The following is a 22112-nucleotide window of genomic DNA, read 5'->3' on the forward strand; positions in this document are numbered from 1 at the left end:
AGGTGGTTAGTGGTGTAGAAGATCTGTCAGAATATAGTGTGTTGCGTGTATAGGATAATGCATACATACAGTGGTACGCTTATAACCAAAACTTAATTGTATACACCAGTGATACTACTGCAGTTTCTTCAGTCTTATAACTACAACTGATTAAAATAATAACTGCAACCGCTCAACACCAATGCACTGTATTTATTCAGTGGATAAAATCTCTTTACCATCCTCCTAAAATCAGTGACAGTTAAATCATTTGACTTCATTTATGCTGCAAACTCCAGTTATGAAAACAACTGACAGGTCTGGCCTGAAAGATGCACTTTTGAAAATGTTCAAATCTGTCTTCAGATTTCAAAATCTTACTGAGCTTGGAAACCAAAAGTAGCAGCTTCACAAGATGTTTTATAAACCTGAAACACAGTTCTTTTAACAGAGTCTTAAAATGTTATGTGTCATAATTCAACTTAACTTATTAACTTGTACAGTTGACAGTAGTAACTGGCTAAGATGTATAATTTGAAACATTGTAACTGCTGTAGTCCATGCTAGTTGTTCTGTTAAAATAGCCAGTGCTATCAGGTTGTGTTAATATAAACATGTGTAATTGCTGAATAAACATTTAGCATAGGTACTAGAGGTCTAGGCTTTCTAACATAGTGAGTACATGCTTATTAATCTAAATGGTACCAGGGTACTTCAAAAAGTTCTCGGCCTCACCTGGAAGCAAGAGATGAAACTACCATTTTAGGGCATAATTTTATATAATAAAGCCTTATGTCACTGTTCACAAAAACTCAAGTGTTTAAAGCAATCAAACAAAAAAAGAGAGGGAAGCTCCCGGCTGGTTGCTGTTGCTTCGAGACAATGCACCCATCCACACAGCACAGGAGACAGAAACAGCCAAATGTGGCTTTGAGCAGTTTGCTCGTGCACCTCACTCACCCTACCTGCACCACCTGACTTCTATCTGTCTCCAAAACTGAAATCCCACTTGTGTGGTTGCCATTTTCAGAGTGATGATGAAGTTACATGCTGTTGAGGAGTATCTGAAGGCTAAAGATGTGAACTTCTGCTGCAAAGGGATAGTGAAACTTGAACACTGGTGGACGAGTGCATGGAAATTAAATAAGACTATTTTGAAAAATAATGCAAGAGCAATCTTTATTCTGTGATGTTTTTTTTTTTTTGACGAGGCTGAGCATTTTCAAATGTACCCTTGTGGGGTCAGCTTTTTGGCTATGTAAATATCAATATATCTGCATCCCCAATGTTCTTGTAAGTAATACTACAGTTGTATGGTTCTTATTTAAATTTAACTTTAATTCTTCACTCCACAATATTTTTTTGCTTCTGCTTTGCGCTATTACAGTTATTTTTATTTTTAGTTGCTTTTATTTTTTAGCTATTTTTATACTTTGTACCTTACTCTATATTTATTGTTGCACCAAACAACCAGAACAAATTCCTCGTTTTGTGTCAACTATATCTGGCAAAAAATCGGTTTCTGGTTCTGATTTCTGATCTCTGTGCAGCAAATCAGCTGTTTATAACATTCTGTGTTTCACTAAACCAGCAGAAACCATTACAGGGTAATGACATCCACTAGGGAGTCTAAACATGAAAATATTTAATAATTGTGTGTGTGGACAGTTGTTTGCTAGATTGTATAAAGTTGTCAGGTAGACTAGAGTGCATCAGAGCAGAAGTACTGAAAATACATTAGGAGCAACAACAGGTAACGTAAGTTGCAGTGACTTCAGCTTGTCGTGCAGCACTTAACAATTGACTGCAGTTCCACTGGCATGACTCTGGAATGATGTATCTACAACAAACAAAAAAGCTATTTGAAACTAGTGTAGGTCTGTGACAGACTGGCACCCTGCCTACCCTGTCATAGTTTCCAAAAAGTTTAAAGAAACAAATAAACATCTCTGATTTTTTTTTTGATCTGAAAGAGAGCCACCTTAGGCCTTTCATAGTAGTTTGGAAAGTCCAAGTCACAGCAGGACAGAGAATACAATAGCTTGATGTTGCAGAAATATATTCCATGACTTTAACTTGGTGCATATGACTGTTTTATGTTTATTTACAAAGTGTTTAAAATTAATAGTCTGAGTTGTGTTGCTTTAACCCCACTGTGCAAAGTTTGTCAAATAAAATGCAGAAGTTAATATCTATCTACTTATTATTGTTACTACTATTATTATTACTATAAGTCATAGCAATGACAGGTGGTAGTAAGCGTTTGTTTATTTGTTTGTTTGTTTGTACTGTTAGTAGCATTACACCACTTTTTTAATGTACAAGTATTAGAAAAAGAAAATGTAGATGCTGAGTCATGTAGTGTCTAAAATCTTTCTCAAATGATAAACAGAATTTAGAAATTGTAAATTTGCCAGCACATGGATAGTTACACAATATTTGGATTTTTTGATCATACCTAAATATATATCAAGATTAATCCATCAATGCAGGCAACACAATTGTCTGTTATTTAGATGTTTTTTTTTGTTTGTTTGTTTGTGTTTAGTTTTTTTGTTGTTGTTTGTCTTTTTTAACATAATATCTTTTTCTCCAGTGATATATTTATTGTGATCTCCATCAAGCTTTGTTACCCTAACCCAAAGCCACACACTTTGGTTGACAGCTTTTTGGAATTCGGTTAACAACCAAATTCTTTAGGCATACCGTAAATGATATGAACTCATCACTATTATTCCTAAATGTGTCATTTTATAATATGACATGAACATACAGAAATGAATGCGCAGTTCTACCATAAAAAACAGTAAGTTAAACATTTAATTAAATGTAAGATTAGTTGAATGTAAGAAACAGACTGTTCAAAAAAAAGACATTTAATCACCATTTATAATGATGACACTTGTTGAGATACAGTATAAAAATGCAACAAAAGGACATATATAATCCAATCGTAATTTACAAAAATGGGTTTTTATTTTAGTTTCTTATTCCAGCTGCAGTGTCTTCATTAGCTGTTTCTTTCTTCATCATTCACATTGAAAAAGCATTTGCTTTAATAGTGGAATATTTCCAGCATGTTATTTTCTGATCAAAATATCTCACACACTTTCTTTTGATATCCTCTCTCTGTGAATTATTAAAGACATATATTTGAATTATAAATACACTAACTCTAAGGAAACAGGCAAAACATGCACCATGCCCCAGGCTATATCTCTCCTCATCGCATATCATTTCCATGTAGTCTCTCTGTTTCTTTCTCTTTCTGCTTTTCCTCCTTTGTGTTTACCTCCCTTCCCTCCCGTCCTCTGCACACACCCTCCCACTACCCTTGCCAGCCAATGTGATCTGAATAGAGGCTGATTCAGGGTGTCAGGCCCTGTCTTAAATGTAATAAATTACCATCGAACTGGGGAACAGTGCATCCATCCCAACACCTCACCAGAGAAGGAGCTTGTGCACCACCATCCTTGACCTCCTCTTCTATCCCACATTCTTCACACACATACACACAACTTGTCCTCCAATTCCCCATGTACACCACAGTCTTCTCCATCATCAGCCAGTCCTGGTTTGGCTGACTCTGTCACTTGTCATCCTATTCCCCAGTGAGAATCATTAGCATTGTCAGAACTGACTGGGAAAGGAGGCCAGCAGGGACCTGTTTGGAAGGTGGGGGTGTATGTGGGAGAGAACAAATGTGGTAATATGCATGTCTACAAAAATACGTATTTGTATGTACTGCAGGTACTGAGTTCAATGGACAAATGTGTGTATTTTTTGTGTGGGTATTTCATGAATGTATATGCAAGTCAGTGATGATTAGTGTGTTAGTGTGAGCTGGTGACATATGCAGATAGAGGAAGACTTGGTGAGGGCCAGCCAACATCAATGATTGTCAAGAAGTCACTAGAAACAAATAGGTGGACACAGATGCTTGACACAGATAGGGTTCAGGCAACAAGGCAGGTTTATTACCGATCTGGGTTCGGTACACAGAAGGTCAGTCAACACAGGTAGAGGTACCTGGATCCTATCCCAGCCGACTTAGAGCGAAGGCAGGGGACACCCTGGACAGGTCGCCAGTCTATCGCAAAGCCACACTTAGAGACGGACAACCAAGCACACTCACATTCACACCTACGGACAATTTAGAATCACCAATTAACCTCAACATGTTTTTGGACTGTGTGGGAGGAAGTGGGAGAACCCGGAGAGAGCCGACCTTCCTACTGCGAGGCAACAGTGCTCCCAACTGCGCCACCTTGCAGCCCAGTTGTAAAATCTTTATTCTGAAATCTCAGCATGTAAGCTATCATTTAAACCCCCAGGCAGTAAAAAGGTAACCCCTGTCTGGTGTAAGCTGGTTTCCGCAATGCACAATTTGTTACTGAATATTTTGCTGAAAATATGCCTACTGATTAAAGAGTCCAGAAATAATTACCGCATAGGATGAAATATTTCCCACTCACAAGAAATACAAATCTTGTATGCTAGCCTACATATTATAAGACATAGACTATTATTGTGGAAAAGTTAAAAGAATATAATAGATGTCTTCAGATGAAGATAAGAAATTCATAAAAGAAACAGCCCTTTATTTTATTGCATTATACATACCATTGTACGGGCAGAGGTTTTTTTTTTGGAAGTTATAATGTCCTGTTTATGTCATAGTGTAGTTAACAAAAATCACTGAGCTCCAGTTTTTCTACACTAAGGTATAGTACATATGACAACAAGAGCTCTTGCCCCCTATGCCACAGGAAGAAGCATAACCTTAAGCACATACTGTACATTGTACTGTTGTGCTAAGAAAAAGGCTGCACAGAAATGTCTACCAATGTACTCCGTTTCAGTGTATTTTCACAAAATAGCAAGTAAAAAGATAATAATTTAAGCTAAATCTTTATTCAAATATGGAACACTCACACGTTCACAGATCCTAGCTTACAGTAGATAAATTGCCCTGTGATGATCTGTAATTAAATCTCACCAGACATGTCTGCAAAAACAAATGATCCAACCATTTAAAAATATCCATCCTTGACCACATCAAATGTAAATCAGTTGTAACCACTATAATGTCTATTAGTTTGAATAAATGAAAATTTTATGGATCTGGATTTTTTGGATCTTGCCTGTCAAGCACTTCGAGAGGGCACACTAAAAAGCCAAAGTCATTGAGCACTGTTTCACGTTTTGATAACAAAGATAATTTAACATTGCCCTAAGTTTGCATTTTGTAGTAGTGGAAACTGGATTTTTTTTGTTTGTTTGACTGATTATGAGAAAAATAGTAGTAAGGAAACAACACAAACTTTTTTGATTTGAAAACAAAATTAAATGGGACTGAGCTCTATATCTATTTTGAATCATTGCATTGCGAGTTGAAAAAATAAATCATGTTCCGATTTATGAAAAGCATACTGATTGAGAAGAAGGTCCCAGATTAAGCATGCTACTAGGTGAGCTATTGGGGGGCCCTACCAGGAAGAAATCCACCAGCGAATTCAAGTCATTTCTCAGTGGAGTAGGCAATACATTTTCCACAGACAACTTTACTGTTTGCTAGCTTGTCAGTTTTTGGTTCTTTGGTAAGTAATTTAAAAAAAAATTTAAATGCACTTTATATGCAATTTATACTCTAAGCTATGAGCTTCAATCAGGTTTTTACTGTCACTCCTCGATTCTACCCCACTTCCCGCATTTGGAAGGGATGGATCTAACTGGAAAAGATGATGCTGACCATAAGGCTATTCCCAAGGCTTCAATTCAGCTCCAAGACAACCCAATTGATAATTGCATAGCTTGTTATGGCCATCTTTATGTACATTCCATGATGAAAATCTGTTCAGTAGATGTATTGTATGGGTCACACTCAGAACAACTAAATTACACATTTCCAGTAGTGCAACTAATAAAATGTCATCATTAAATCCTTCGTCAAGCAACATGTCCCTTTAAAAAAGGTTTAAAAAATAATAATTATACATCAACTTTTAATATTTTGAATATAAACGACTGGCAGGTTTTCACAGCTTGGATTACTATCTACATTTTCCTTTTCATATTAATTTTTCTTAACTCGTTAGTGTCCATCTTCAAAATACTGCAAAATGTGTGCACTGCATGTGTGTGTTGCATGCAATAAATTGTGAATATCAACACCCAATATGCTAAATTAAAAACCAGACAGAAAACAGAACAACACACACTGTTTGTACATTGCATAAATCCATCAGTGAAATCCATGATAAAAGCTTGTGAAGACAGTAAGCAGAGGTGAGAAGTCAAAGGATGTGCAGAGGCTGTTATTTAGTGTTCCAATTGAAGTCTATGATTGCTTTGTCTTGCACCTATGGGTCACTGCTCAATGTATGGGAGTTAGGGCAAGAGACAAGATCCACAATGAACCTGTGTCTGTATACTCCTCTAATGATTAGTCTGTCATTGTTTAGTGATGCACCAAGGTGGCAGACCAGACCAGAGCTGCCTCAAGCCCTCATTCTGCATGCATCTGTATGAGTGTGCATTCATGCGGTGTGTGTGTGTGTGTGGCAGCACATGAATGAAATGCCCAGACATGTGTGTGTGTACTCTTTCCTTGGACTGGGCGTCAGTATTAATGAGCCCAGATTTCATTTCCGATGGGCGATTATTTGACTGTTCATTTGGGTAAGATTTATGATGAGGCCCTATATCTGTAGCCTGCAGCACTGCTCTAGTCTTTAATAATGGGAAATGAACACATTAATCACCCTGTAGCAGTCAGCCACAGAAACCATGGGGTGCACCATCCAATCTGCATCACTGGATGAGAGAGAATATCACCTCACATTCATTCAAAATCCTTATCTAGTACATGGTGGTAGTAAAAATTACCTTCCTAATTGAATATGATTTAACATCCTGCACACACACACACGCACACACACACACACACACACACACACACACACACAGATAAAAGACAAACCTCGTCCTGTTTGCCTGGTCAGTGTGCCAGTTGAGAAGGCATACACAGTCACCACAACAAACTCACAGGGTTTACTTTGGGTGGAGCACGGCCAATGACCACAAAACCCTATGAGTCACTACCAATCACTAACCACACCTGACCCTGGGCCACAGTTCTGAGATCTTGGAGCCAGGTGAACAAAAGAGCACAGCAAGCACTGCCTTTTCACTGTATTTACCCATCAGTAGCTACAAAAACACCAACAGAACTGAGGAATAATAGTGACTTCACAAACATACAGATTATGTCAGTAGAATGGCCCGATGTGATTATATACAGATGTATAGCTCAGCTTCACTTCAAAGCATTAATGCATGACATTATTTGAATAATATTGCTATCACAGGTCTTATTATCAAGACTGATATGCTGTTGATATGCAACATAATAACCAATTATGTATCAATGTTTCATCTTGCTGTGAATAATATAACAGCAATATTAGCAACAAAGTTTTTCAGAAACAGGTTATGTTCTGTTCTGTTGGAACACTTGGTTAAGGTGGTAGGACAACATCTTGACCTCCGCTCAGATTTGACGGTTTCATGTGGATTGGGTGGGCTGCTCTTAAAGATACAGTAGGTATAGACTGGATCAGGCACTGTTACACAAAACTCTACTTGCAGAAAAACAACAATATGTATCAGAGGGTATCTGCACAGCCAAACAAACTGTGGGCTCACAGGATTCATTGTCACATTGTAATATGTCTTAAAAAGAGTCATGTGATATATCTTATGCTGTGTCTTACATGTGCAGTAACAATGTAACAGCGAAAACTACCACACAAAGAGGCATTTATGAATTCCAAATATACTGAACAATTATATTTTGTCACTTTATTTCTGGTTGTTAGAAACATTACTTCTTGTTATCTGTGTCTTTTTACTTTTTAGGGCAAATTTGAAACCCGTATATTGAGATTGAATGTAATATAAAGACTTTTAATACACAGAAAAACATCTAATTATAGAGTTATGCAATGCTTATGTGCAATGTACATGACAAAAATATTAATGAAATGAGTGAATTGGGCTCATAATGTTTTAAAAGGATGAATGAGAGTAAAGTAATTTTGGGTTAGTATCTTATTCACGTTTTTAAAAATTTTCTAACCCAGGTCTGCTTTGGACTGTTCTGTTTTGGAAACTAGAAAAGACTCCTAATTTGAGATAAAACTAATATGACTCACCTGTAAGCAGAGTCCATTTTCTATTATGTTTGTATCATTATACTTGTGTGCACCCTACTAGATAAACTACTGCAGTACTCAGTGACACATTTACATTTTAAAAATGTACAATTTTCCATTGCATCTCTCCTGCAGAAAACAGCAGGGGGTGAGAAGGTTGCTGTTTTTGCCTTAACTAAAATTTCATGATGTGAGGACTTCATGTAAAATTCATGCTAATTTGTTCCCTCTATGTTTTTGCTTTTGTTCAAGGCATGAAAGCAAACCAATGAAGAAAAATAGGCTGTATTGCTGCATGCCTAGGAGAACTGCAGTCTACACAAAAAAAAGATTCATCTTCTCTGTGTCCTCGCATTATTTGCTATTACTCATATTTTGCTTCCAGTCCAGTTCTCCTAATAAATTTAAAAAAAAAAAAAAAAAAAAAAATTTAATCCTTGTTCTTTATTACTTTTGGGCCTTGCACTGTACTGTCACTAAAGATCTGGTTGGTCATTAACCATGTACACGTTTGTGTGTGCTTATTTCATTCCCTTAGGCATTGTGGACAGAAGTCAGCTTTCTTATTATGTCTCCTATACAGAATTTTAATTGTTAATTCTGAAAGACTTTGGCTCAGTAACCTTTTTTGTACTCTATGCCATATTCCATGTTTCATATCTATAGGATTAAAAAACAAACAAACAAAAAAACTATATAATATAAGATGTTTTGATGATGCTGATGAAGAGTGCTGTCTAAAATGTCAGTCCAGAGTCTTCAACAGCCTTTCAGTTGGGTTGAGATCCGGTGTCTGTGAAGGCCATAACATATGATTCACATTATTTCCATACTCATCAAACCATTCAGTGATTCAGTGACCCCCCATGCACAATGGATAGGGGCACTGACATTACTACACTCAGGTAGGCCTAAACCATACCAGCAAAATGATCCCCACAGCATAGCAGAGCCATTAGATCCAGAGAGAGAGAGTGCAAGAGAGTAGATTATAAATTATACTGTACTTTTTTTATGCAACACTGGTCATTGTTACAATTGATTAGAAACAGTTACATCATTGTATGAAATTGTTTCTTTTATTGACACAGCTGTTCACAATAGACAATCTGATGACTTAGGCTGACACCGCTCTGTAATGTGTAAATAACACTGACAGGGAAGTATACCTGATTTTAGACTGGTCAATCATATTGTTAAAGGCAAGGGCTGTAAATGTCATGGGCTCAAGCATAGCTAAATACTCATAATCATTTTGCAGCCTCTGGCACAGAGCTAGGCATAAATCTAGTGCTGTCTCAACCTTCCTTGCATCCAAATGGGATGGATGTACTGTCTGTACAAGCAACACTATGCACAGAATACACCCCCTGCTGGCTCAATTGGTAACCAACATTTAGAGGTTTCACAGCTAAACATCCCCATCTACTGGACTTGTGACAATAACAACAGTTTTCCAGAACCAAGCTTCTTCCCAGTTCCAATTGAAGAGATGAAAGTAGAGAAAAGAGAAATGCATCAACTGAAGTGGGAATTTGACTGAAACTGATGATGATCTGACAGCTGTCTGGCCATGGTGTTGGTGTAAGTGTTTACACCTCTCCATTTCTATACAGAGTTCTACACGAAGTATACAGAATTTTGTTCCTTCCCACGGTCGCCAAGTGAGTGCTAAAAAGGAATCCAAAGGAAACTTTGGATTTGTTGTGCTTCTCTGTTTAAGATTTGTAAGGTCCTGATGTTATTAAGTGATGTGCTATGAGGTGACATGCTGTGACTGGGCCCTATATAAATAAAATTGAACTGAATAATATAGCAATCTATCATATAAAGTCATGGAAAAAAATATTAGACCACCCTTGCTTTCTTCAATTTCTTATTCATTTTAATGCCTAGTACAACTAAAGGTATATTGCTTTGGACAAATATAATAATGATAACAAAAAATAGTTCATAAGAGTTTAAGAGCTGATAGCCATTTTCTTGATAATAAGCAAAATCACTTAAGTTCTTACAGCAATAGCTATGGCATTGCACTGCCAAAAACAGTGCTTTTAGGCATTCCATGGTTTCTTTTCTGTCTGTTTCATGATTACATAATACACACAGGAGTTAGTACTTGATTGCATAACCATTGTTTTTGATGATTGCAGCCATGCGTCTTGGCATGCTCTCCACCAGATAGATGCCAGGACTTCCCCTTCTTTCCAAACCAGTCGTGCTGCGTTTCCCAAAAACTGGTTGGAATGAACTTCATGGCCCAGTCCACTATGAGCAGCATGTGCAATGGTTTCAGGTTATCAATAATTGTACTCTTGGCCTCGTCCTGGTGAACTGAACAGAGAACGTGTGACTTCCAATCCTCTATGCTCGACGCAGCANTTAGGCGATTTTTGGTCATTTTTGCAAAAAAAACAAGGAGGGGTGGTGAAATCCCCCCAGTTTGACCAAATTTCCTTAAACTTAGACTGAAGTAGATTTGGGTGGACCCCTTTAAACTGGCAAAGTTTCATTGAAATCGGTGAGATGGCTTGTGCCACCCCCGCATGGTCCTATCGTGGATGCACTCTTAAGTTATTATTGAATGAGCCATTATTTAATCCTAGACCCTAAAATTAGTGGCATTTAGCTATCTGCTCCGTTAGAATCTTGATTTGCATATTACAATATTTTACAATGGCACAACTTGTAATGTAAAAACCCCATCTAACTTGCTAATTTATTTCTCTTCAAAAAGATATTTTGTGTCCTTGGGTAGGAAGTTGTGCCCAATGGAAGGCAACCTCCTTGCATGGCAGCTCTGCCACCAGTGGTATGTGAATAGATGAATGGGTAAACATTGTAAAGTACTTCGAGCAGTGCTAAAGTCCCTACAAATAATAATAATATAATAATAAATTTTATTTAAAAGGCGCCTTTCTGGTCACTCAAGGACACCTTACAAAAGATAAAAGAAACAACAATAAAATACACAATAATACAGTATACAACAATAAAAATACATCAGGCAGTGCAATTGTCACAGCAGGGAATAAGCAGCTTTGAACAGGTGTGTTTTGAGTTGAGATTTGAAATGAGAGAGTGAGTCAATGGGGTGGTAGTGAGTTCCAGAGTTCCATGGTGGTGAGACCGGCGGAGGGGACAGACAGGTGTAGGGAGGAAGAGGATCTGAGGGAGCGGGAGGGAATGGGAACATGGAGGAGGTTAGACAGATATGGGGGGGCGAGGTTGTGAATTGCCTTGAAGGTTAACAGGAGGATTTTGTACTAAATGCGGAACTGAACCGGGAGCCAGTGGAGCCGTTGGAGGACAGGGGTGATGTGGTGGATAGAGGCAGTTCTTGTGATGATGCGGGCAGCTGAGTTGAAGTTGAAGTTTACGGAGTGCCAATCTTACGCCCTTAGTTATAAAAACAATTCAGCCCTGTTTTTTCTGTATGTAGATGGCATGGGCTTCAAGGTGGCACAGTTGGTTAGCACTGCCTTGCAGCAAGAAGGTCGCTGGTTCACGTCCCGGTGAGGACACCCGGGATCTTTCTGCGTGGAGTTTGCATGTTCTCCCCGAGTAGCGCAGGTTCTCCGGCTTCCTCCCACAAGTCCAAAAACATGTTGAGGTTAATTGGGGATTCTAAATTGTCCGTAGGTGTGAATGTGAGTGTGCATGGTTGTCTGTCTCAAACTGCAGCCCTGCGATAGACTGTCGACCTGTCCAGGGTGTCCCCTGCCTTCACCCTAAGTCAGCTGGGATAGAATCCAGCCCCCCCGCGACCCTAGTAAGCGGTGGATAGATAATGGATGGATGGCATCATGATGTGTAATGTCTCCATCTAATAAGCTGGCTTCTCTGGCATCTTGCAAAAAGTGAAATACTGTCTTAACAGTAACAGTAATATCTTTTAGCAAGTTCTCTTTTCGCAGGAAGACACATTTTTCCCTACCCCAGCAAAACTAAGACTAAATATATTCCGGACAATGTTACCTTTGTCCTTCGTACATGTCATCCATGAGTACACAACATCAAATTGACCTACACTCGTTTCCCGCAATGGCTTGCCTTTTCCAAACGTAGCATGATTCCTCAGTTACAGCTTTTTTTTCTTTTCATTTTCATCACTGGGCTGCACAGTGGTGCAGTTGGTTAGCACCGTTGCATGGCATCTATAAGATCTCCGGTTCGCATCCAGAGCACCTGGAAACTTTCTGCGTGGAGTGCAGCATGGATTCTCCCTCCCACAGTCCAAAAAACACGCTGAGGTGTCGCCCTGTGATAGACTGGCAACCAGTCCAGGGTATCCCCTGCCTTTTCCCTGAGTTGGCTTGGATAGACTCCAGACGATTCTTTATCAGCGATACAGATTCTTAGCTGAGGAAATATATATATCTGGAAACCTTTTCAGCTGTGTGTTACTAATATTACTGTATTAAGCCGCGTAGTAACCAAGTCACACTGTATACATCGCATTGCTATGGGAACCAGACATGACAGACAGACAGACTGATGATGCAGAAATTGCTTAAATATGTTTTTATGTTTGACCCTGATTTGTTGTCAAGTCCATTTATATTGCTGGTACTGTAGCTGATAGAACACAGATTATAAAATGGATTATTCTACTGGTATTCATTACAGAGAATATTTAATCAATAACATTAATTCACTTTGATTTGGCCAAAAATTAAACTGATATCCTGCATTATGGGACAGAGATGAACATGTTTTGGTGTGAAATGTACGTATCAACCCCAGAACAAAAACAAAACACCTTGTGAAGATGCTGGATGAAGATGGGAAGAGAGTGTCATTATCCACAGGGAAACGAGTCCTGTACCAACATGGGCTGAAAGGCTACTTATAGAGGAAGAAGCATTTACTCCAAACGCAACAATAATCTGGGCTTTTAAAAGCCCAGATTATTGTTTGCAAATACACACAGGGACAAAGACCTTAATTTTTGGAGACATGTCCTGTGGCCTTGTGATCCTGTGTGAAGTACGGGGGTGGCAGGATCATGTTGTCGGGGTGTTTTGCTGCACAAGGAACTGATGCACTTCACAAAATAGATGGCATTGTAAGGAAAGAACATTATGTGGAAGTATTGAAGCAACATCTCAAGACATTAGCCAGGAAGTCAAATCTTGGGCGCTAATGGGTATTCCAGATAGACAATGACCCTAAGCATACTGCCAAATTAGTTGGCTTGAGGACATGTAGAAAATTTGTGTGCAGAGCTGAAAAGGCATTCGCGGGCAAGGCAGCAAACAAACCTTACTCAGTTACATCAGTTCTGTCAGGAGGAATGGGTCAGAATTCAAGCAAACTATTTTGAGAACCTTGTGGAAGGATACCCTGCATGTTTGACCGAAGTCATACAGGTTAAAGGCAATTATACCAAATACTAAAGAAATGAATGTAAACTTCTGACTTTGAAGAAAGTAAAAAAATATCTCTAAAAAATCCTCTTTCTCATTATTCTGGTGTTCAACAAATCCCAGCTGACCTAAAACAGGAAAGATTAGTCACATTTAAAATCAGTTAGTGAGAAGAAAAAAAAAGATTATGTGTCTTTTTATTCAGTAAATTTCTAGTTTTAAGTGTATATACAATACCCCATTTAAATATGCACTGTAACAAATTGCTGTAAAAATCCGGCCAAATTCTAACAGTTACTTACCGTTTTCAAAAATACAGTCAATTACTGTAAAATTTAATGTATTTCTTTTCAGTCAAAAATAAGCATGACCATTAACAGCATGATATCGTAAAATTTTATGATAAAAGGCAGTATTCTAATTTTTGGAGGTTTGGAGTAAGCCACACCACAACAATCCCGCCAACAATCCACATTCATCCTCCCTTGCAGACACCATCGAAAAAGGTTAACATCTTACTAGGAATTTAAAATGTAAGTTGTAAATTTGGTTGTTAAATTTTTGAGCTATATATGTTTAACTAGGCATAATCCCTGCAAGAATATGGTTTTGCTGAAAACAGCATTCATTTGCAGTGTGTCTTCAGTGGTTGACAGTTTAAACATACTTAATTGTTATCATTACGGTTTTATGTAAAGAAGAAATATTATGAAAAAAAGCACTTTTTCATTACTTTTACACTTGAATTTGGCATGCCTACCAGTCCATACACTGCGAAATTAGACAACGCTGAGTTTTTTGTGGGCTAGCTGGGTTACAACACATGCAACTTGCTGACTTGTGCCAGTAATTTGCTTGTTAGTGCCAAACTGTTAGCATTATACAGCAGCAAGTTCAGCACGGTAGCTGCTCTGTTGTTGGAAACACAAACCTACTACTCAATGCTACTCAAGTGGTAGTAATTGTAATCATTAGAACTTTATTTTGCTCATATGAACTATGTTTCTCATCTTGAATACCATTATATTTAATAGGACTTCACCACAGTAGCAGACATCTGTCATGTCCAAGAAGTTTAGTTTTTGTCTTGTGTCAATGTGTCATAGTTTCCTGTTTTATTTTGACATTTAACTCTTCTCTTGTTTCAGGTTGCTCCTTCCCCTTGTGTTTCCCACTGTCTGATTGCCTGCCCTGCCCTGACTGTTTCCACCTGTTCGCCATTACCATGTGTGGGTATATATAGTCTGTGTCTCCCTTTGTCCTGTGTCAGTTCATCTTGTCTTTTGAAAGTGATAAAGCACCTCATCAAACCATGATTTGAATCTATTTTATGATGATACAAAAGAGAAGCTCTGAAAAACATGCAGTTCCTGTAGAAATTAGTGGATCCTTAGAATGAGTCGAGACACCAGTTCAACACATGCTTTACTGCATAACTCATTCGAGTTCAAAAGTCCCACAATTCAAATAATTTTCAGTTTTAGCTACAGTATAGTCTAAAAAGTTTAAGGAATCCTCTAATTTCTTCAGACTGAAGTTGTCAGGAAACTCTGTCCCGTGGCCAGATAGTGTCCAAAAAGACAGGGAAGACAGTCCAGAAGAAGATGCAGATTGTTAATCCTCACGTTACCACTCTAATCAAGAACCTGATGGATTTTGATTGGGTTTTGAAGCATGTTTGGAAGCTTGCTCTACAATTCAGTTGTCTGTTTTCTCATTCTCAGTCTCTCTCTCTACCCCTCTCCCCTTTGAACAAATGTTTTATCAGTTTCAGAAAGTTTTTTTCATAAGTTATTTTTTGTCATAGATGCCCTGAGAGGCCATTTTAAGTTTTTCTTTACACTCACACACACACACACACACACACACACACACACACACACACACACACACACACACATATGTGCCTTTAATAAGCATTCTTTTCCATATAAATGCCCTGTACGTTATTCTTTATCCTCGGTCTTTTCAGGTGTTACAGTATAGTGATTAGCACTCCCTCCAGGAATTAGACGAGACCATGATTCTGGTAACTCTGACTCACTGTCGAACTGTCAAGATGCACAAATACATACAATACATATGCACATTAGCAGCACGACTAAAACTAAAGATAATATATAAACACTGCAAACATTTACCACTTACCTTGCTGGCTGCATATACGCCAAGAGGGAATGAGTCCGCTTCACGTCACAAACAACAACAAATTACCAAAAAGAAAATGTCCCTCATAAAAAGATTTCCCTTTGCAAACGCCACCTTTCAGTCCTTGTATGATGTTATTGCCCTTTATTTGCTGCATGTACATTTTGAACAACTCTATAGTGAATGAATGAAAACAAAACACGTCACAGATAAAAATGGCCCCCTTGCAACACTAAACAGAAAGGGCTTCCCTTGAGCGGTCCACTTCTGCTTAAAATAATGGTCAAAACAGCCCAAAACTGCTTCACAAAATACACAAAAACAGTGGTAAATAACATGTGCCAGAGACTTTGGCAGAGATGGTTACTTTCACGCAGAAAACAGCACTAAATCACAGCAGAAAACTTTCCCACTACTTACCCTCAGTAGCACAGTACAACACTGTGAGGGGGAGAGGGAGGGGGGAAGCTACGAAGGCCGGGAAGAGCTACCGAAGCCCAGGAGGGACAAACGGAGCAGAGTGCAGAAAGGCATTTCCCACAAGCAAAATTAACAAACTGACAAATAAAAATAGCTCAATGAGATAAAATTCACAAATAATATTGCATGAATTACAAAATAATTAAACAAGTGCATTTTTAACTCTGTTATACTCACCCCCACTGAATTTTATCGATCATGAGCACCAACCACACAATATACATCATCGGAAACAGCACTAGTTCACAGATTACCTGGGGTCGACATAAAGAACAAAGACAACTAATGTATCCCATAAGGATGAAGTGGTATGAGGGTTACGCTTTTTCCTCAATCCAGCAACTGTCCACAGGATGCCTTGTACACCCCACAAGATCCCTAACATATTGCATAGTGCAGGCACATTATACAATATAAAATGAAAACATTTTAACATCATGTCCAACAAAAATCTCAGACCCCCGAAAAAAACTACAGGCCAGCCAGTTAAGAAATCAGTCAGTAAAAGCCTGGAACATAGATTTGCAAATAGCTTTAACATTGAACTTGTCCTGAACAACATCCTGCCTGGACATGGTTTGTATGAGCCTGTCCACAGGTTTGATTAAGCAACCAAATATAGATCTGACTTGAGTCTGTGTAGTACAGCCATCACACTGCACAGTTGAGGCCTGGTCAACGGCATGCAGAATGCCAGAAGCACCGTCTGTGTGGGCCACAACACTAAGAGCAGAGTCTGGTTGTTTCATACCAGCTGGGACATCCCTCTCCTTCTTGTTGGCTAAGAGGACTCTGTCACCGACAGCAATGCCAGTACCCTTAACTTTCCGGTTGTATAACTGAGCGTGTCGTCTCTGCTCTCTTGAAGCATGGTCCTGAGCAATCACCATCGCCTCCTTCAGGTCATTGGCAAGACATGCCACATACTTGTCATAGTTCCCCACAGCAGAGCTGTCAAGGACAGCATGAAAGAGGATGTCAACAGGCAGGCGAGGGACCCAACCAAACATGAGGTAAAATGGGGGATAACCCGTTGTCTCATGGACTGCACAGTAATACATAAAGGCCAGTGTCTGCAAACGTCGCAGCCAGTCAGCTTTCTCGTCAGGGGATAACGCACGGATCATGCCACCCAAGGTCCGATTGAACCGCTCCACACTCCCATTTCCCATCGGATGATACGGGGTCGTGTGTGACTTTCAGACACCAGAGACCCTGAGGAACTCACTTATCAGCTGGCTTTCAAATTTAGCTCCTTGATCGCTATGAATTCTTTCAGGAAAGCCAAACACACAAAAATATAGGTCCCAGAGAACCCTCGCCACCTGCTTAGCTGTCTGGTCTTTACATGGAAATGCCTGAGCCCATCTCATAAAATGGTGGGTAATCACTAAGACGTCAACAGACCTGTTTCTGGAGTCTTCGGCTGACAAAAAATCAATATATACAAGCTCAAGGGGCCTGGTTGATATTATAGTCTCCAACGGGGCTGTACCTTCAGGCTCGATGGCCTTACTGACAATGCATCGCTGACATTGTCTAACATAGTCCCTGACATCCCTGTCCAGATTCAACCAGAAAAACCTCTGCCTTGTTAAGCTGAGGCTCCTGAACTGAGCTTGATGGCCTGCTCTGTCATGAATTCCATGAAGTACCTCAATCTTGAGTGAGTCAGGTACAATGTACTGGAACCTTTTTGCTCTGGTTTTCTGATCCTTGGAAATCCTGTATAGTACACCATTTCGTACAGTTAGTTTATCCCAGTGTTTTAAATATTTTGTTACAGAGGCAGATTCTTTAAACCTTTGTCTCCTAGAAGGCCTCCTATGCCTCTCAACATAGTGCAGAACACGAGAGAGAATTCTGTCACCCAACTGTCTGTCACGGAGTTCACTATCAGTGTATGCAGGCAAGGTGTCTTGTTCAGATGGAATGACCTGCGGCAGATGCTGCAACATTTCAAATGCGCGGGTTCTTGGGCCAGCATCCCACTCAATGTGTCAGTGCAATACAGCAGACACATCCTCCCTCGCAACAGATTTAGGGAGCACTTGTGCCGGGCTGCATGTTAATTGGGCGTTAACACTCACTGAGGAGGATTCTTTGTGACCACTGGATGATCGAAAGGCATTTTGGACAGAGGAGTTTGACATATCCCCACCCTCAGTGAGAAGACTGAAACAGGGTTCAGTGAGCAGCCTGCGGCCAACATTCTCCTGAACAAATGGCACACAACTCAGTGCGTCGGCCACAACGTTTTGCTGACCTGCTGGGATGTACTTGATGTCAAAGTCGTAACTTGCTAATTTGGCCACCCAGTGTTGCTCACAGCAGTCCAGTTTCGGCTTTGTCAGGATATGAGTCAATGGATTGTTATCTGTCCAGACTGTGAATCTGTGGCCTTTCAGTCAGTGGCTGAACTTGTCACAGATGGACCATTTTAAGGCCAGAAACTCCAACCTGTGAGCTGGGTAGTTCTTTTGCGACTGGGACAAAGACTTGCTGGCAAAAGCAATGGGCCTGGCTCGTGTCTCCCCATCTTGGACCTGAGACAGAACAGCACCTATGCCATCCAGGGAAGCATCAGTGGACAGCATAAAAGGACGGGTGAAATCTGGGTGAGCCAAGACAATGCTCTGTATCAGCGAGGACTGAAGCTGTTCAAATGCATGTTCTTGATCCATTGTTCAGTCAGAGGCATGCAACTTTCTGGTCGGTAGTTTATTCTGATGGTGTTTGCCTTTTCTTTTACCACCTTTCAGCAGATCAAACAGCAGCTTAGTGATGGCAGAGTACCTGGGCACGAAATGTTGATAGTAGTCAATCATCCCCAAAAAGGATCTTATCTGCTTCTGAGAAGGAGTCACGCCATCAGGCTCCATAAGTTGAGCGGCTGTCATACTTGTGATGGTCTCAACCTTACTGGGGTCTGTTGAGACACCATGTTCATCAACGATGTGGCCAAGAAACTTGACAGACCTCCTGAGGAAAAAACACTTTTTGGGAGCCAGTTTCAAATTGTGGCTATGCAGCCGAGCAAACACCATCTCCAAACGCTGCAAGGCAGTCTCCTCATCAGTTGCAAACACCAACAGATCATCTAAGTAGCACAGTAGACTCAGATAGTTTTGGTCTCCAAAAATGCTGGTCATCATGCGCATGAAGCTCCCAGGACTGTTGCAGAGACCCTGCGGCAGACGGTTGTATTCATATAAGCCCATAGGAGTGGGAAAGGCTGAATACTTCCTGTCGTCCTCGTGGAGGGGCATGTTGTAGAATCCGGAGGTTAAATTCATGGTGCTGAACAGACTGTTTCCTCCTAGTGCTGCCAGGCAGTCTGCCTGATGAGGAAGGGGATGGGCATCCTTCAGGGTTCTCTTGTTCAACCAGCGGAAATCTGTACTGATACGGGGATCTCCATTTTTCTTCCACACAAGAACCAGACGTGATGCGTATTGGCTTATGGATTTTCTGATGATCTCCCTTTCCTCCATTTCACTCAGCACTTGGCGCAGCTTCTGGTACTGACCAGGGGGCACTCGCCTGTATGGGAGCTGGAAAGGTCTGCTGTCAGAGAGGTTTATGCGGTGCACGAAGCCCTTTGCTTCCCCACAGTCAAGATGGTGACAAGAAAACAAACTCTCGTACTGCAAAACAAGGTTAGCCATTCTCCTCCTGCATTTCTCAGATACTTCACAAGACTCAATATCAACATCATCAAGCCCAACTGATCTGAGCCTGTCTTTGGCCAAACTGGCATCTGCAGTGGTTGGCATGGCAGATTGAAAACCACAAGCAAGTGGAACGTCCAAGCATTCTGCACCACTCATGTCCTCCAGTGCCACAACAGGGTAGACATCTGATAGTTTCGCATTGCATCTTAACAACACAGGTCTGTCAGACATATTGATGAGCTTTAATGGGACCCACCTGTCTCCCCACAATGTAGTCACAATCTTTGCAACCAAAACACCCCTGGGTGCTGAGCGGGATGATGTGAGCTCTGTCATGATGGTGCTGCCCGGAGAAATAGGAGTGTTTTTTGGCAGGTTCCCCCCACACAAGATAGGTAGGTCATGTCCGTTAGTTTAGAAACAATTGTTTCACCAATTTGTGCACCTAACTGCTCAACCATGTCTGTAAGGTGATGAAGGGCATCAACATCACTGCGGGGTGTGGAAGTAGAGGGATTCTCCTTCATGAATCCATCAGTAGAAGTACAACCCTGATTCTGACCTAGCCCTGACTTTGCACAAACATCATATGTGAGCTTTGAATGTCCTACAGCCCCACTGTCAGCAGTACTGCTGATACACACACCCCTATCTTTAGGTAATTTAGGAGTAGTAAACTGATCCATTGTTAACACACCCACTACCTCTATTAAAAAAATAATAATAATAAAAAAGAAACAAACAAAAACAACAGTTGTGTTCTCACTTAGAAAAAGAAGAAAAAAATACAGCAAACAACATAGATGAGGTCAGCTGCACAGCAACCATAGCGAAGAGCATCAAGCTGATCTGTAGATCCAAAGGGTCATGGCACCAGTGTAACGGACTTCATTTGTGATGGCATAGGTTATCCAATGAGACAGCTCAGTCAAGTGGTTTGGAGCGTTTATTTTCTGCAGAAGAGATTAAAGCATTAATCCACTTCTGTCCACCTTCTGTCTAACATTTTTCTTTTCTGTTTAAAATCAATTTTCAATAACAAATCTCCTCACAAAAATAAAAATAAACCAATAACAAGAGGAGGAAAATGCCACCTAGTGGCCACATTAACTTATAGTCATCTAACGCAGTGGGCAGAGTTAAATAAATGAACCAAAATAACATGTACAATTTAAAATAAAAACACATACCTGCAGAAGAGATTAAAGCATTAATCCACTTCTGTCCACCTTTTTCTGTGCACTCTGCTCCGAAAGATGCAAATAAGAACCATGTTTAAACAAGCTGTGCTGCATGATAATACACTGTACAGCGAACTGGGTGGACATGTTCGCGACAAAAAAAATTACAGCAAAAACGTCTTTAAAACTTAAAATAATGGTCAAAACAGCCCAAAACTCTTTCACAAAATACACAAAAACAGTGGTAAATAACATGTGCCAGAGACTTTGGCAGAGATGGTTACTTTCACGCAGAAAACAGCACTAAATCACAGCAGAAAACTTTCCCACGACTTACCCTCAGGACCTGTGGATCCTGGTAGCTGCTTAAGTGAATGCTGGTACTCCAAAAATATAGACATTGAAGTAACTGTCTAGTTTTTTTTGCAAAAGGATCACAGTTTTGAAAGTTATTGTTTTCCTGTGATTTTTGTGACACATAGACACAATTTTTCATGTTCTGTTCATTACTTTAATATTTCAAGTCTGTGTAAACTGAAGTATGGTGGGCCAAGGTCAAAATACTTTTGATATGATTACAGCAGTTATTGGTAGAGGTAGAGGAGTGTTTGTAGAGCAAGTAGTGGGGCTAGATTTTTGACTACTGAGGAACTGTCAGGGTCAGATGACATTAATGACACCCTTCCTCCTGAGCCACAGTTTTCCACACCTGTTACAACTGATAACACCACCCAACAGTTACATGACCTTATAGGTGAGTTAGGGAGTCAAATAGGCAAATCAATCAAGAGTACCTGGCTCCAGACCTCCACTGTCAGGTCAGTTCCGGTGCAGCCTCTCCTGTGAGGACACCTCCACTGTTAGGACAGGAAATGCACAGAATGCATTACAAAATAAAATTGTGTATGCACTTTTGATGGAATTGATTTTCGTGCTAATTTCATTTATACGGTTTTAATTTATGTATTAAACTTTTGTTTATTGTCGTTTTTGTTCTGTTTTCCTTTTATGTTGCGCATGAGCCTGAGCTTTTATTAATATTTTTTTATTAATGTGTGTGACACT

Source organism: Stegastes partitus, unplaced genomic scaffold, assembly GCF_000690725.1.
Source record: "Stegastes partitus isolate 25-593 unplaced genomic scaffold, Stegastes_partitus-1.0.2 Scaffold161, whole genome shotgun sequence".
NCBI classification, from domain to species: Eukaryota; Metazoa; Chordata; class Actinopteri; family Pomacentridae; genus Stegastes; species Stegastes partitus.